The sequence below is a fragment of the Leptopilina boulardi genome, unplaced genomic scaffold (assembly GCF_019393585.1).
Source record: "Leptopilina boulardi isolate dan_hultmark-lab unplaced genomic scaffold, ZJU_Lbou_2.1 LbouV2_337, whole genome shotgun sequence".
In the NCBI taxonomy this organism is placed as follows: domain Eukaryota; kingdom Metazoa; phylum Arthropoda; class Insecta; order Hymenoptera; family Figitidae; genus Leptopilina; species Leptopilina boulardi.
In genome coordinates, this window is record NW_026137904.1 from 580705 (window position 1) to 596998 (window position 16294).

Genomic DNA, 16294 nt, shown 5'->3' on the forward strand with positions numbered 1-16294 from the left:
TTCTATTCATAGTTTTTTTTTGACGATGTGTTTTGAATTTAAAATCAATTGAAAATAGATTTTTTTTAAATAATAATAATTTTCTTAAAATAAGAATAATATTCTTAAAAGAAGAATAATATTCTCAAAAGAAGAATAATATTCCTAAAAAAATAATAATATATTCTTAAAAAGAGAATAATATTCTTAAATTTAGAATATCGTTTTTCCGGTAACCATAAGTTTCATAAAAAATGTCAAAAGAGCAAATTCATAAATAGTCTGACCGCAGGTACGTTTTACCACTGAAGATAACGTAGTGACATCACTCAACAAGTAGAAACATCTCTATTAAGTCAGACAAAATAAATTCTTCATCTCCTTCATCACGTTTAACTCTAATTGGACTTTTCACTTAATATTTTCAGCAGTAAAACTTGACATTTAATTTACTTTATATATATTTATAATTATTTTATTTATTTCTATTAAATTTGCTTATTTTTTTTTTATTCAAATCGAATAATAGTACACTGAAAAAAAAATTTATTTGATTCAAATACCGGTGTATTTGGTTATTATCAAATAAATATTTACTTGAATCAAATATTTCAGTATTTGAAGCAAATACCGTTTATTTGATTCAAATAAGAAATATTTGATTCAAGTAAATATTTATTTGATAATAACCAAATACACCGGTATTTGAATCAAATAAATTTTTTTTTCAGTGTAATTTTTCACTTTTAGACAAAAATTAATTAATAAAAAAATATAATATGCTTTTCAAAGTTGTAAAATGGAAACAAGCATTGTTGGTTAAAGAAAAAAGTTAACTTTGTTTTGCGTTATGTCAGAAAGTTACTCTGTTTGAAATGCAAAAAGGCCTATATAAGAAAATGGGACATCTTCGGGGAGAGAAATCTCATTTCAAAAAGTCTCTCAGGACATTTCTTAATGCGAAGCACGTGCCGAGGAATCGAGAATGCAAGATGCAGTTACACCATCGTCACGTCGACCCATTTTCAACTTTTCTAAGAAATTTCTACGGAACTCATCGAACTAATTTTAAGGGTTTGTCGCATCATCGTGTTCAACATGAATTTCTCGTTTTTCCTTTCTCTCTCTCTTTCTCTTTATATATAAATAAATGATTTCTCTTCAAACTAGATCAAAAGAAATGCGGAAATTCTCGAGAAATATACTTTTCCATTAAATAATGAAACTTTTTCTCGTTTTTTTTTTTTATTCTGAAGAATACTAATATACAAGTTGGAAAGAATAATTAAAAATAAAAAATTTATTTTAAAATTAAGAATAATTGTAGAATTTAATAATATATTTTTTTAAACGATGGAGTTTATATTCAATGCCCTAAAACTATCATCAGCTCTCTTAGAATATCTTGAATTTCAAAGATATTGGATATCGTAAAGGAACTCGTGTTATACAAAGAAGATTTGTTTTAAACGCAATTTATAATAATATAGAAATTTATAAATAATAAAATTTAAAAATGTAAAAAATACAAAAAAAGAATATGAAAATAAATTTTCCAATATACAGACAAAAAAATATTCTGAATTATTTCTAAATGACTGTAAATAGTACATGAGCGTACTAGGTTAGAACAGGAATACAAAATCTATTTAAAATATGATTTTCAGTAGTACAGTTCTTATTTAGTCAGACGCTTTTGAATGAAATAATTATATTCGAAAATATCGAAAATCTAAAAGATTAAATCAGTCAGATAGTCGATAAAATATCGTTTTAATTTAAGAAATGAATTTCAGTGGTACAATTAACTATTTAGTCAGACGTCATAGAAATATTGATTTTTAGTAGCAAAACTCATAGTTTAGTCAGACATTTAATAAGTCATTTTTTGATAAATTCAAAATTAAACTAGATTATTTCTGATAATATTTTTTCAAAATTTTCAAAAAAGAAATTCAGAAAGAGTTACTTCACACGTATTATTGTGAGAGAAAAAAAAACCGTCATATCCTTTTATTATTATATATATTTCTAATCAGTGACGTTCACTACTTCTGCTAGCTTTGCAATTAGCAGCTTAATAACTTCTCCGCTTTGTAGAAATTAATTGGAAACCAATGAATGCGAATGAGGTTGCGCGCAAGGACGGCAGAATTCCGCGGCTGAGAATCTCTCTATTGTCTGGCAAAAGCTTCTGCGGGTTAAGCCAATTATCGAGCACAGGAAACAGCAGGATTCGAGAAAGCCAATTTATACAGAAGACGCATTTTCGTCCTTTGGCGTCTTTAAATATAAGGATTAAAAAGAAAAAAAAATTTTTTTCTCCCAAAAAGTCACATTTGCAATTTTATATAATAATCGACAACTAAAATCGACCTTCATTCAAACTGCATTCACTTTACACTTTAATGCACTAGTCGTCGCTAATTTGAATCTTAGTCAGGTGCAGAAAATTATTTCCCTCCATAATTATGTAAATTACTTTAATCGTAAAATTGGACATCTCGTGAATAGGTAATCTTTTTCAAATTATCCTTTTATTCCATTTTCACTGATTTTCAAATTCTTTAGTTATTGTTTCATTTCCTCATTTCGTCTCTCAAAAATTATCAAAATACAAAAAAAAGTTTGTTTTTTTTTTATATAAAAAGTTTGAAATAAAAATTAGGGAAAATTTTTTTTAATTTTAACAATTTATATAATAGAGAGATTAGTACCACTTGGAAAGATTCCCCTGAAGGTTCTGTCAGAATTCCGCCGGAACTTAATTCTGTCGGAATTCCATAGGAGTTCCAAAGAATTTCCGATGGGATTCTGACGGAATTGGGACTCCAAAAATTTTGAAAAAATTAATAGGAATTCCGTCAGAATTCTGTTGGAACTCCGTCGGAATCCCATCGGAAATTCTTTGGAACTCCGATGGAATTCCGACGGAATTAAGTTCCGGCGGAATTCTGATAGAACCTCCAGGGTGCACTTTCCGGGGAATCTTTCCAAGTGGGGTGAAATTAAACAAAGAATTTATTTAAATAATACGAGTGTGTTTTTAAAAAAAAAAGTAAGATATATTTCTAATGAGAAAGTATTATTAATCCTTTAATATCTTGCTTGTTTAGTGAAAGCTTCTGAAATTCACACACCTGAAATATTCAAAGCAAAGCATCTCACGCGCCAGCATTTACCGAGCTTAAATAATAACTTAAGCCGTCGTCCTAGAGCGCAAGTCGATACTGATGTGTGTATATATATATATTATAAAAGTAGCATCCGGTGGAATGAGCGTGACGTTTCAGCCCGTTCAATCTCCTGAATCTTTTAACACCTACTATTTTCCGAACGTGAACTTTTGCCCTGAACATATAAACTCTGTCTCAATAAATTGAATTAGAAAATTAGTTTAAATCGATACGCCGAATTTAAACCTGTCTTGTTCATTTCTCTTCACCATTTTCCACTTACTATTTCTCCTTTTATTCAATAATTCACTCTAATTGTACGTATAACGGATAATAGAATTTATACAATTTTTTTTCAGACTATTTAAAACTACCAATTAATTTAAAAGAAAATTGATTTAAAAAATGTAGATCAATTTGATACTTTTCAGATAATTTTACCCCAGCGAATTATTTAACGAGACTTCAATAAATTCAAGTATCTATTTTTATAACTAGAAAATTCAACTTGAAAAAAAATTTTTTTTTTTTTTTTTTACTTGGGAAAAAGTCAAACTTGACGATTTAACGATTATCCACCCCCCCTTAAAGAAGATTAAAACTTCCGTCTTGGTAAACTGAACGTCCAACCATGGAATTTTTTTTTTTTTGCCTTCAACTATAAGAGATAAAAGGTGAAGTTTTTAGCTTGTTAAAACTACTCCACACAAAGACTTTTGAAACAAAGCAATGGACAATGAGAATTTCTATGACGATCGCCTCTTCCACCCGAAAAAAAGAATAAGACGATTATTTCAAAAAGTCTCCAACAATTTGCTTTTTTTCAAACAACTATAACGAATTTTCTGGACTTTTCTATATGGCTCTTCGTTTCTTTCATATAAACGCTATTGAAAAAGTTCTCCTTTTTAAAAGTGCTTCTTAAAACTCTCTGCACCGATAGAAAATTTATTATCGTACTTTTGTAAGAAATTTTCTTTTTTTTTTCTTCCAATGAAAAATTGTGCCAAGAATAAAAAGGAAAGAAAAAAATGAAAGAAAAATTAAAGAGTGAGAATTCAAAATTAACTAATAGAACAATTCTTTTCATTTCTATCATGTAAAATGCGCATATTCCTTTAAAGCCTCTCTCGTGTGTTGGCAATAGAGAAGACGTTCACGAAAATTTTAAAGTAAACTCCTTAGGGAAACATAACTGCAAGCTATATAGTGGTATGTGCCTATTGAAATGAAAGCCTCTTGAGAAATAATTAAAAACTTTCTAACTATCCATAGTTCCCTTAAGGGTAAAAGTTTCTCCAAAAAAAAAAAGAAAAGATATCAATTTATTCATTTCTTAACAAGAAATAAGCGACGACGACGACGTTGTATTTTCATTCTTATTTCAATATTTGAATTTTCATAAATTCAATGAAAACGACGACCATTATTCAATTTAAATATATACTAATTTAAAAAAAACGGCGACTTTTGTTTTTCTTTTTTTTTCTTTCACTTGTTAATATTGAATTCATTTAAATTGTAATAGGAAAAAAATATCCGATACTTTGTCGATTTTTACTACGTAAATCGACTTTAGAAAAATAATACACTTCTACTTCGACTAATTATACACTGAAAAAAGGATTTGGTATTGACAACCAAACGTTTGGTTCACACTAATTTAAAAGTATCAAATTGATACCAAAAATATCAAATTGATATAAAAATTTGTATCAATTTGATATTTTTGGTATCAATTTGATATTTTTAAATTTGTGTGTTGGTATTTAAGCAACCAATTTTTTTTTTGTTGAATCAACAAAATTTTGGTTGTCCCAATCAAACTTTAGTTAGGACAACAAAAATCCTTTTTTTCTAATTTTGGTTGTGTCAAACAAAATTTTGATTGAGACAATTAAAATTTTGTTGATTCAACAAAAAAATTTTGGTTGCTTAAATATCAACCAAAGGTTTGGTTGTCAATAACAAACCCTTTTTTCAGTGTAGAGAAATTCTAACCGTCTGACATAAAATTTACTTTTACTACTGAAAATTAAAAACTGAAAACACTTCAAAATACACAATAAAGCAATTAAATTAGATTATGAAAATTACTCACCATTTGTTGAAAATTTTTCCCCGCCAATCTTCAAATCAAGTGTTACATTTCAAGTCTAATATCCCTTGGAGAACCCTCCTCTAGGTTAATTGATCAAAATTTTTTTTTCGAAATAAACCTTACAAAGAGACCAAGTTCTAAAAGACTCAAAAATTGTTTCACTATGACGCCAGGAACTGCACTTTTTCTTGAATTTGACACTTTTAGCACTTCCATCTGCAAAACAATAAAAAAAAAATTATTAATGAAAATTTAATTATTAACAAATAAAAAAATACTTTTCTTTACTGGTAAAAATATTTTATTAATTTAAAATTAATAATAAATAAAAAATAAATAAATATATTTAAATATAATATCATATACAACTAAGAATGATTTTGTAGCTTCAAAATGTGTAGTACATGTTCCATGAAACGTCACATATGCATAAGCAACTCTTGTACATTCCTGAGCACGTAATAGACTAAACGAGGAGATACATAGAGGAAAACGAAGAGGGGAAGGTGAGGGGGGGCGTTTGTTGGTTGGGCACAGAAGCCATAATGGGTTTTGTACCGCCAACCTCCGGCGGAAGATAATAAGGTGCGATATTAGGATTATTAAGGACTCCATCTCATAGTCCATATGCCATTTTACTTTTCATCATAACAACAATTTTCCTCTTTAAATATTCCAAAAAAAAAAAATAAACTCAAGGCAACTCTTATTTCTCCACTATTTTACACTAACAAAAACCATAAAAAAAATGAACATAAAACTAAAATTTAAAAACCAAAATACTTTCTATAAAAAAAAAATTTACAAAAAAAAACTAAATTTTTATGTCTGACTAAATATTTGATTTTTCCACTTAAATCACACATTACGTTTGGATCTTTCTCCATGGATCAAAATATTAAGAAAAATGTACGTTCGACTAAATTGGATAAAAAATTTCATATATAAAATTAAAAATAATACTAAATAAAATTAAATGTTTAAGAAATTTCTCAAAAAGCTTATGTTCACAAACTATGAAAGAAAAATTAATGGAATTTTCCCATCATTAACAACAGGCTTTTCAGCAAAATCATGACAATAGCGAGGTTTATCTTTGGGTTTGATATAACCTCTCTTTACTGCTTGCGGTTTTCTCATTGTTAGCGTACACACATACACACACTCACACATACACAAACAACGTGATACAGGAAACCAACTCGTAAAACGATAAAACACGATAGAAACGTGGAAAACGGGTCCAAAACCGATCAGATATAATCACGTCAAAACTTTACGGTCGTATTTATTGTCAGTTTAAGCCAGATTTTCACCACATTTAACTTTATTCGTATCATAAACAGTACCAAGTGATCTGCCCCCCTCTCACCCCCCTTCTTCATACCTGCGTGTACTTTCACGCCATTTTCTCTCTCTCTATATATATATATCTACCGGAAAAATAAGCTTTTCCCCATCAAGTGTGTCTCGTAAAAATAAAAATCTTTACCACCACTCAAAAGTCACGAAAAAAAATACAATCTTCGACAATAAATAAATTTCTCACCTTTCTATTAAAAAGATTTAATGGATTAAAATATGAAAAAAATTATCCGATAATAGTCAGAAATAAAATTTTATAAACTTTAAATACCGCACTTTATGGATTGTTTTTGTTTCTCTCTCACTTTTTTTTAAACAATGTAAATTAACTGTATGTATACAACCGAATAAAATTCTATTCAAATATATTTATTTGATGGCATGAACTTTTGATGTTTCATAGTCTGCAATGCAATATAAATACCGGTTCAGTTACCAATTGCTGTCGATGAGATTGTGTATAAAGTATCTCGTTTTTATATATATTTAAATTCATTCAAATCGATAACAATAGAGAAAACTCTATAAAATTTCATTGTCTCAACTTTAAACCAAAATCTATTAAAATTTAATAGTCATCTTTATGCTGGTTTTTTTTTATTGTAATACTATAAAAATCGTTTATATATTCATTAAAAAAAAAAAAAAAAAATTGTGGTTTCAAATAAAATTTATTTTAAAAAATATTATTCAATTAATTTGTAATACTCGCAAAGTACAAAAATTTAGAATGTCTGATTAAATATTTACTTGTACTACTGAAAAATTATAAACTCTGACTAAATATTTATCACTAATTTCCTAATTTGTTAATTACGTCTAACTAAAACTAATTTGTTCTATTAATAAAATTGCAAAAAATTACAAGGTCTGACTAAATATTTACTTTTCTACTAATTTCCCAATTTATTAATTACGTCTGACTAAAACCGATTTGTTCTACTAATAAAATTACCAGGTCTGACAAAATATTTACTTTTCTACTAATTCCCCAATTTATTAATTACGTCTGACTAAAACTGATTTGTTCTACTAATAAAATTACAAGGTCTGACTAAATATTTACTTTTCTACTAATTTCCTAATTTGTTAATTACGTCTGACTAAAACTGATTTGTTCTACTAATAATTATTTAAAAAAATGACAAGGTCTGACAAAATATTTACTTTTCTACCAGTTTCCCAATTTATTAATTACGTCTGACTAAAACCGATTTGCTCTACTGATAAAATTACAAAAAATTACCAGGTCTGACTAAATATTTACTTTTCTACTAATTTCCCAATTTATTAATTACGTCTGACTAAAACTGATTTGTTCTACTAATAAAATTATAAAAAATTACAAGGTCTGACTAAATATTTACTTTTCTACTAATTTTCCAATTTATTAATTACGTCTGACTAGAACTGATTTGTTCTACTAATAAAATTACAAGGTCTGACTAAATATTTACTTTTACTACTTAAGACTAAAAAGTACGTGTATTAGTTGTGAATATTTTTTATTTTAATATTTAAATTTTTATAAATTCAATGAAAACTAATGTTTATTTAAAGTAATATTAAATAAATCTAACTGTCTGAGATAACATTTACTTTCACTACTGAAATGTAGATAGAAACTAAAAAAAAACCTCAAAAGCATGGTTACATAAACTGAAATCTTCAATTAAATTAGAATATGAAAATTACTTACCATTTGTTGAAAATTTTTCCCTCAAGTCTCCAAATCAAGTGTAACATTTCAAGTCTAATATCCTTTGGAGATCCCTCCTCTAGGTATTGGGTTAAATGATCCAATTTTTATGTAAATTTGGAAGTAAACCTTACAAAGAGACCAAGTTCTAAAAGTCTCAAAATTGTTTCACTATGATGTCAGGAATTGCACTTTTTTTGAATTTGTCATTTTTAGCATTTCGACCTGTAAAAAAATAAACAAACAAAAATTATTAACGTAACTTTAATTATTGAAAAATAAAAACATAGATTATTTTTTTTTGTTTTAATATATCATAATAAATCCATTTTTTGATTGTAATTTTTTTTCTATATAGGGTCTTAAATGGTAATTGTAAAGAAAGAACTATTAGTTCTTTATATTATTATCGTGAATATATTGTAATATATATTTACTATTTTATAAATCTCAAGAGAATTTGAAAGGTTTTAGTTTTACTAACCATTATTCTCAAACTACAGGGCGGGGGGAGAGTCGAAAAACAAAGTTTCCACGTATTTCTCTATTCGATAATCTGAAATCATACCCAATTGTAACATAATTCACCTTAATAGCCTATAAAATCGAGTGTATTGGCCCATTTCAATGTTCGTCTATAAACAAAAGGGAAATAAACATTTTTCTATATGTATAGGTCAAAAAAAAACAGAGGGAATCAGTATCACTAAACTTATTTCCTGAATTTTATTCACATAAAAAAGAAAAATATTCTTAAATTACAAAAGATACCTTGTCAAAAAAAAAACTCAAAAAAGGGTCGGTAATACAGAAATTTAACTAAACCATTCATAAATTTTGAAAAAATACCCAAGGCATTTAATTTGAACACTAAATAATGGAATGAGAAAAAAAACCCATAAAAATATTACTTCAAGTTAGCGAGAAAAAAGACTAATGTTGCACTCTGTGGATAATACAGAAATCTAGTTTTCACAATGAGAAAAATGTTTAGTTAGAGCAACGAAAATTTGGTTGGGCCAATAAAAAAATTTTATTGGTATTTAAGCAACCAAACTATTTGTTTGAGTCAACCAAAAAATTTGGTTGAGTGTTTTTTGTTAGCATAACAAAAATGTTTGGTTAGCTCAACAAAATTTTTTTTGTTAGGTCAAGAAAAATGTTTGGTTGATCAAACAAACAGTTTTCTTTGTAAAATTAAAAATTTTATTCTACCTTCTTTTCTTTTTATCTTTTTTATTTATTTCATTATTTATTTACTATCAATAATTTAACATTGAATTTATATTTATCCAATTGAAGTATTTGTGGACAACCAAATAATTTTGTTGGCCTAACCAAATGTTTCGTTGAGATAACTCTACGATTTTGTTTCAGCCAACCAAAATTTGGTTACAAGAACCAAAATTTTTTTTCTCACTGCAGTTTTTAAAAAATGTTCCCGTTAGATTAAATGAAATAAATAAAAAAAAACCTTACAAATATTTCTAAAGGAAATGTTTTTGATTTTTTTTTAACTCTATACAATGCTAATTTTTTTCACTGATTGAAAGTTGCAGAAGAAATACAATTTTAAAAAGTGGCAAGTTCTGTTGCACATCGAAGTAGGTTATAAATTTAAGATTCGAACGTGGAAAAAAATTTAATATTTTGAAGAAGGTTTCGTGTATTTTCATTTTGTGTATGTGAAGAAATTATTAATAATTCATATAGAGGGAGAAATAAGACGATTTCTGGCAAACTCGAGGAAAGTTGTCGATGAAGCAAAGGTTTTTGAGCGTTTCATCTATATACATATATATATATACGAATGGTACACAGCAAATCAACGTTTTCTCAACTTGCGCATATATATAGTATATTGTACATATACACACTTTGCACTTCGAAAAAGATGGCACTCGCCAAGCTTTCCGCCTCTTTCCTGTTTATTTACAACGCCACGGCATTTCCTCGTCACGTTTCACGACGCTCTGCAATTCGCCAACGTGTATTATTTATTTTTCCCCATATTTTTCACTCCCTTCGCCCTCAGCCCTAGACATTCTCACGACGACGCTCCGAAATTCTTGATAAAAGAGCAAACTTCTTTCGCTGCAGTATTACAGGTGTAGCGGCATTGCGACACATTTTCAAAGCACTTACAATTTCAGCTTTTGCGTTTCTTTGTTTGCTTTATTTTTATTTTTCAAGAAAATCACAATTTGTAAGAAAAAGTAAATTTTTTTTGGGGGGGGGGGGAAATGAACAACTTGGAGAGACAATGAAGCTGTAATAATTTCATCTCGATATATATATATATAGTGGATGGAAAAACTGTCAGTGGAATTTCGGTTCCGGTGATATCGATTTCTTTGTTGTCGACGACGACAACGGTAAAAAAGATGAATAGTACAGAGGCTAGCAGAGGCAATACATTCAAGTGACATGGATCCATTTACGAGAGGCGTCGCCACGCCGGCGTCCACTCGTCGCCTGCAGCAGTTACGTATTTCTCTTTTGTTAATAGAACGGATTTACTGATTCATTCATAAAATGAAACTGCATAGGTCATATCACAAAATGTTAACAATATAATTGAAACTAATTTAAATCAATATAATTCGCATTTTCAAATTATTCTATTAATATTTCTCGAATAAAAAAAAAAAATTTCTCCAAAAAAAGGGGGAATAAAATTAAAAACTAAAAAAAAAGGAACTAATTAAACATAATCTATAAGGAAACATTTTTTAAATCCTATTCATGCGGCATTAAATTCTCTTCGATCCAATTACAGATACATAATACCCTTTTTGAAAATAATTAAATCGACCTATATCTCGCTTGTTATAAATTATTTGCTATACAAATATTAATGAATGAAAATTCTAATTAAAGGAACAAAATTGTAAGCGCCAAAATTGTTTAATAATTTCCGTTATCGTAACACATACATTTTATATCTGAAAACTGTGCTAGAAAAAAAAAAGTGATAGGAACAAAAAAAAATGCAGAAATGGTTTAAAAGCAATGTAGCGCCACGTAGAGCGCTTCGATTTAACTTCAGAATAAAATACCTTTAATATTCTTTCTATTGGCCTGCTGCGCTGCAGAGTTCAACTGCTGTCTACTAAAATCTATATATCAAGCACAATATTACGCGTGTAGCGTAAATTCAGCAATTTTTCCTATATATATATGTGCAACTGCTGTTTTCCTGAGAAGAAAATACTCCATGTTTTCTCTAATAAATTCAGTTTTACAATTTTAAAATGTAATTCAAAAATATACTTTTGAGTATGTATGTGAAAAGAAACAGAAAACACGATTTCCAATAAGAAAATAAAAAAAACAAAATAATAAACTTTATCAAAATTTTCCACACTTTTCTAAATAGAATCATATCAAAATTGTGAATAATAATGGGAATGAAGTCTGACACCTGAATTTGGATCAAGGATGTTACGCGCATTAAGAAATGCAAAGTATTCAAGAAAGAGAGATGACTTTAAAGCTCGCGGAACCATTTCCTATATGGATTTTGCACGAGTATCTTTGCGACTATATATATATATATATATGTATAGTGGAACCAAAAACGAGTGAATTATTAATGCCGAATTCCACGAGGATTTCCAAGGGTGAAAGGATTTTGGTGCTCGAAAAGAGGAAGCATATTAGAATGACGGAAAGAGAAGATTGGAAGAAGAAGGTTGAGGAACAAAACGAAGAAGAAAAAAAAAGAAAAAAAAACGCCACGACTCTGGAGAGAAAGTAAAAGAATAAGTTGTGCGGAGAAAGAAATCGCTTTAAGTTATTGGTCGACCCTCAAGGGCCATCTTGATACTTAAATAAACGTCAATTCTATCTATTTTCATCAAAAAAATAAAATTCTCCTGTTTTCCCAAGGCTTTATAAAATTCCATTAAAAAAAAAAAAAAAAAAAAAATAACCATCCGATGAGTAAAAACACATTATCACTTTAATTACAAAATGAATTTACAATTTGCAAATCAATTATTTTTTTTTGCAATTAATAAAAATAGAGAGAAAATTATTATAAAAATTTTAAAATTTAGAAAGGAGAGAAATTTAATAATTTGCAAAAAAAATATTGAAAAACAAAAATTATTGCCTTGGCAAAAAGTTTTGTAAACTAATCTCATAGGTCAAGTTTGCTTTTCTGACAACTGTTCACCACAACGATGTAATTTCCCACAGTGTTACGAAGACTGATGACATTTGTGGAAATATGCATAACGTTCTCTACCCTCAAAAGACTACCCAGTTTAATGATATTTCAACCATGATTGCATAATTTTCAACATTCATATAATTTCGACTCAATTCTCTTGAGTTTCATCTCTTTCACTCGCTCAATCACATTATAATTCTAAAAACTATAATCCTTCAACAATTCTCACATGATAAAATAAAATAATAATAAATAAAATAATTATTAATAATAAAATTAAATAATTAATCAAAATCACAAATCTTCTAATGTTTCTTTCTTCTTTCAATTTCTCCAAAAAAGCTTAAAAGCATGAGCATTTATAATTTGCATGAAAACCTGTTCTGCATTTTGAAATTTAAATTCGAACCTTAGAAGGTTCGTTGAATGGCTATATATATATATATATATATATATATATACATATTATGAAGGCAGTTGACATAATGCAGGTTCGGTTCAAATAATAATAATGCTTGGCTGTGCTCCCAAAAGCCTGGCCCACTTTTAGTCCCGTTACACACGATGCATGTTCATGTGCACGTGGTCGCGCATTCTCTAGTGACATATCTATGCTCACGTGTGCAGAGAAGCGATTCCCTAATGAAAGGAAGCCAAGTCATTGTTGACTTATTGGCGTAGTTTCACCAGTTATTCCCTTAACGGTCACTGGAGGTTGAATTTTCCAAAGAAGCTTTAGATATATATTCATGACTAAGTTTATTCTATGCAGCGAGTCTTGCATTTAAAGTGAATTTTCTATAGAAATAATAATGTTAACATTTTGCTTTTACAAATTCACTTTCATATTATTTTTTTTCCTAATTAATTTTTTCCTATATTTTCCAATTGTTTTTTAAATTATTTATAATCTACATCATTATAATACAATAATGATCATAAAATGACAAAAAAAAAAGGAAAATAAAATTGAAAATCGTAAAAATGAAGCAATTTTTACAAATTCATTTCATTGGAATTCGATTGTCCTTCAAATAGTGATAGTGGGAAAAAAAAGAGAGCAAGAGAGAATGGAACAAAAGTCGACTCAACTTTCATTGGTTTTGGCAAATAAAGAGCAAAGACTTGCATTTTCTCATTGGAAAACTCACATTTTCTAAGTCCTAAAAACAAGATAACTTTAAACCCCACAATAAAAGCAGGAAGTTAATTTTCTACATTTTTCCTTTTAGAAATAAAAATAAAATAATGTTATTCTCATACAGAAAAAAAAAATGGAAGCAGCGAAAAATTGCTTATTTCAAAATTTTTATTTTCTCGTTATTATATTTAAAATTAAATCAATACTATACGAAAGAGAATTTTAAGCCATTAAAAATTGCTTAACAAAAATTCGAACCTCATATGAAACAAGAATTATTATTTATTGATAAACACAGTATAATGCTCAGTACAAAATTGTCGATAATTTAAATGAATATAAATGACGTTAAAATTTATCGGGTTACCTATTCAATTTATTTGCAATCGTCTAAATAAACAATTTTTAAATGTTTATATTGTATTATGAATGTCAATTAAATATTTTATTTTTGAAATATTTTCTGCTCGGAAATCAAAATATGTATCCAAAGCACTATTTGTAATAAACAACTACTTACATTTTATTTTCATTGCGAAAATTATATGTAGAGTGATTACAATTAAGTATACTAGTGAAAAAGTCTCTTCATTTACTGTAGATAAAACGTTATCTAGTCTGACTATACTCGGTTACTACTACTGAAAATAGTCTCAGCATTAATTGAATAAAAATTTATGTGTCTGACTATAATCGATTATAGCTACTCAAAAGAAGGCCTACTATATCTTGTATTAAAAATTGTATATAGAATTTAAATCGTCTGACTATATTTGGATATTACTACTTTGAATAATATCAACCCATACTGAAGAAAAACTGTTTATAAACAGTCTGACTATACTTGGTTAATACTACTTAAAAAAAGTTTTGTTTCATACAATTATGAAATTTATGTGCAGTCTGACTAAACTTGAACATTACTACTTAAAAAATCCCTAGCACAAACTGTGGACGAAATTTTCATACAGTCTGACTGTACTTGGATATTACTACTTGGATATTACTACTTAAAAAAGTTTCTACTTTTTTTCCATGAAAAAAATTCCATAAAATCTTATATTCATTCTTATTTATTCCTAGTTAAGAAAAATATATCATAACCTATTGTGTGCAGTTGGTAATTTTCACTATCTTCGATACAAATGAAATAACTAAGAAGTTTTTTTTTTTTATTGTAATACGTCTTCCATTGATTTTCTTCATCTATTCGAACCGTATCTGCCCGAGGGTAACACGAGTATTTTACAGGAAGTCTCGTTAGCTTACTTTCTCACTGTTGAAGTTGTTCCAGCTGATTTAACTAGTTAGCGATTCATGGCCTCCGGCTCGCTGATATACGGGGCCATGATATACCGTCAGCATTGTTGCGTGGACGATCTCCACCTTTCCTGCACGTTATATTCTCGTAGACGCCGACTGAGCGAATTCGATGTTGAAGCAAGGGGGGGGGGTGAGCAGGAATAGAGCGAGAGAGAGAGAGAGAGAAAGGAAAAGAGGGACAGTGGTGTGTTTTTGCCCCACTGCATTAGGAACGCGATATTTCAAACTGCGGCCAACTTTTGCTGCTGTCTCCACCTCCATCCTTTTCCCGCACGCTCCATAAAGCTCAGGTCTACCGTCGGGTACTTTAAAAACAATCGCCATAACGGTGACTCGTCCAAAATTCACGATCTCCGATAAACATTCTCTCTCTCTCTCTCTCCCTTCTACTTTTCTCTTTTCACTACCACCCTTCAACGCCGGAAGTTGAAAACGTACTTCGAATTGCAATACCGAGTTATCGCTCTAACGGCTTAGGGTTTAAGGCAATTTTTGTTATCGCGATTGTCCTCTCTAATTCACGTTCCTCGCGTGATTTCATCTTGAAAAAACTTTCGTAATTTTAGTTTTTCTAAAAAATGCATTAACAGAAAATAAAAAAAAAATTGTCCAAATTATATTTTTCCTTAGTCAGGGTATCTAAAAAATTTAAGAAAAAATAATTTCATTCACTATAATTTTCGCGAATTTCGCCACTTCCGCCACCTCCCACTTGGAAAGATTCTCCGGAAAGTGCCTCCTGGAGGTTCTATCAGAATTCCGCCGGAACTTCCAACATAATTCCAACGTAATTCCATTTGAATTCCGTCAGAATTCCGTCGGAATCCCATCGGAAATTCTTTGGAACTCCGATGGAATTCCGACGGAATTTTGATAGAACCTCCAGGGGGCACTTTCTGAGGAATCTTTCCAAGTGGGCTAGTTCCTTGGAATATCGGAAATTCTTTGGAACTCCGATGGAATTCCGACGGAATTCTGATAGAACCTCCAGGGGGCACTTTCCGGGGAATCTTTACAAGTGACCTAATTTCGCGAATATCGTGATATAATTTCGCAAATTCCACAATCTATAGTTTCGCGAATATCGTGGTCTAATTTCGCGAATTCCGCGACCTGGTTTCGCGAATATCGTGCTCTAATTTCGCGAATTCCGCGACCAAGTTTGAAAAGATTGAAGCTTCCAAATAACTTATTATTATTGTCCTTAAATTGAGCCTAAAGTTCTTGCGTTTTATCAAAAAAATTTAACAAAGTAACAAGGTATGGAACGCGAGAGAAAGAGAGAAAAAATTTCACTGAGCTTTTCACATTTATGTATAAAAAATACTTTCAA

At 29.1% G+C, this 16294-nt stretch overlaps 1 protein-coding gene and 1 long non-coding RNA gene across 2 annotated transcripts in view; one reads left to right on the forward strand and one right to left on the reverse strand.

The window, feature by feature from the left end:
• The window catches only part of LOC127285643 (uncharacterized), a 124162-nt gene that overhangs the window by 46389 nt on the left and 61479 nt on the right, over positions 1–16294 (forward strand). The window lies entirely within an intron of this gene.
• The window catches only part of LOC127285657 (uncharacterized), an 85833-nt gene that overhangs the window by 27733 nt on the left and 41806 nt on the right, over positions 1–16294 (reverse strand). Inside the window, exons 5-6 of the long non-coding RNA XR_007843621.1 lie at positions 8321–8545; positions 5257–5472 (exon numbers count right to left, since the gene is read on the reverse strand). This is a non-coding gene — a long non-coding RNA (uncharacterized LOC127285657). The remainder of the gene's footprint in view (positions 1–5256; positions 5473–8320; positions 8546–16294) is intronic.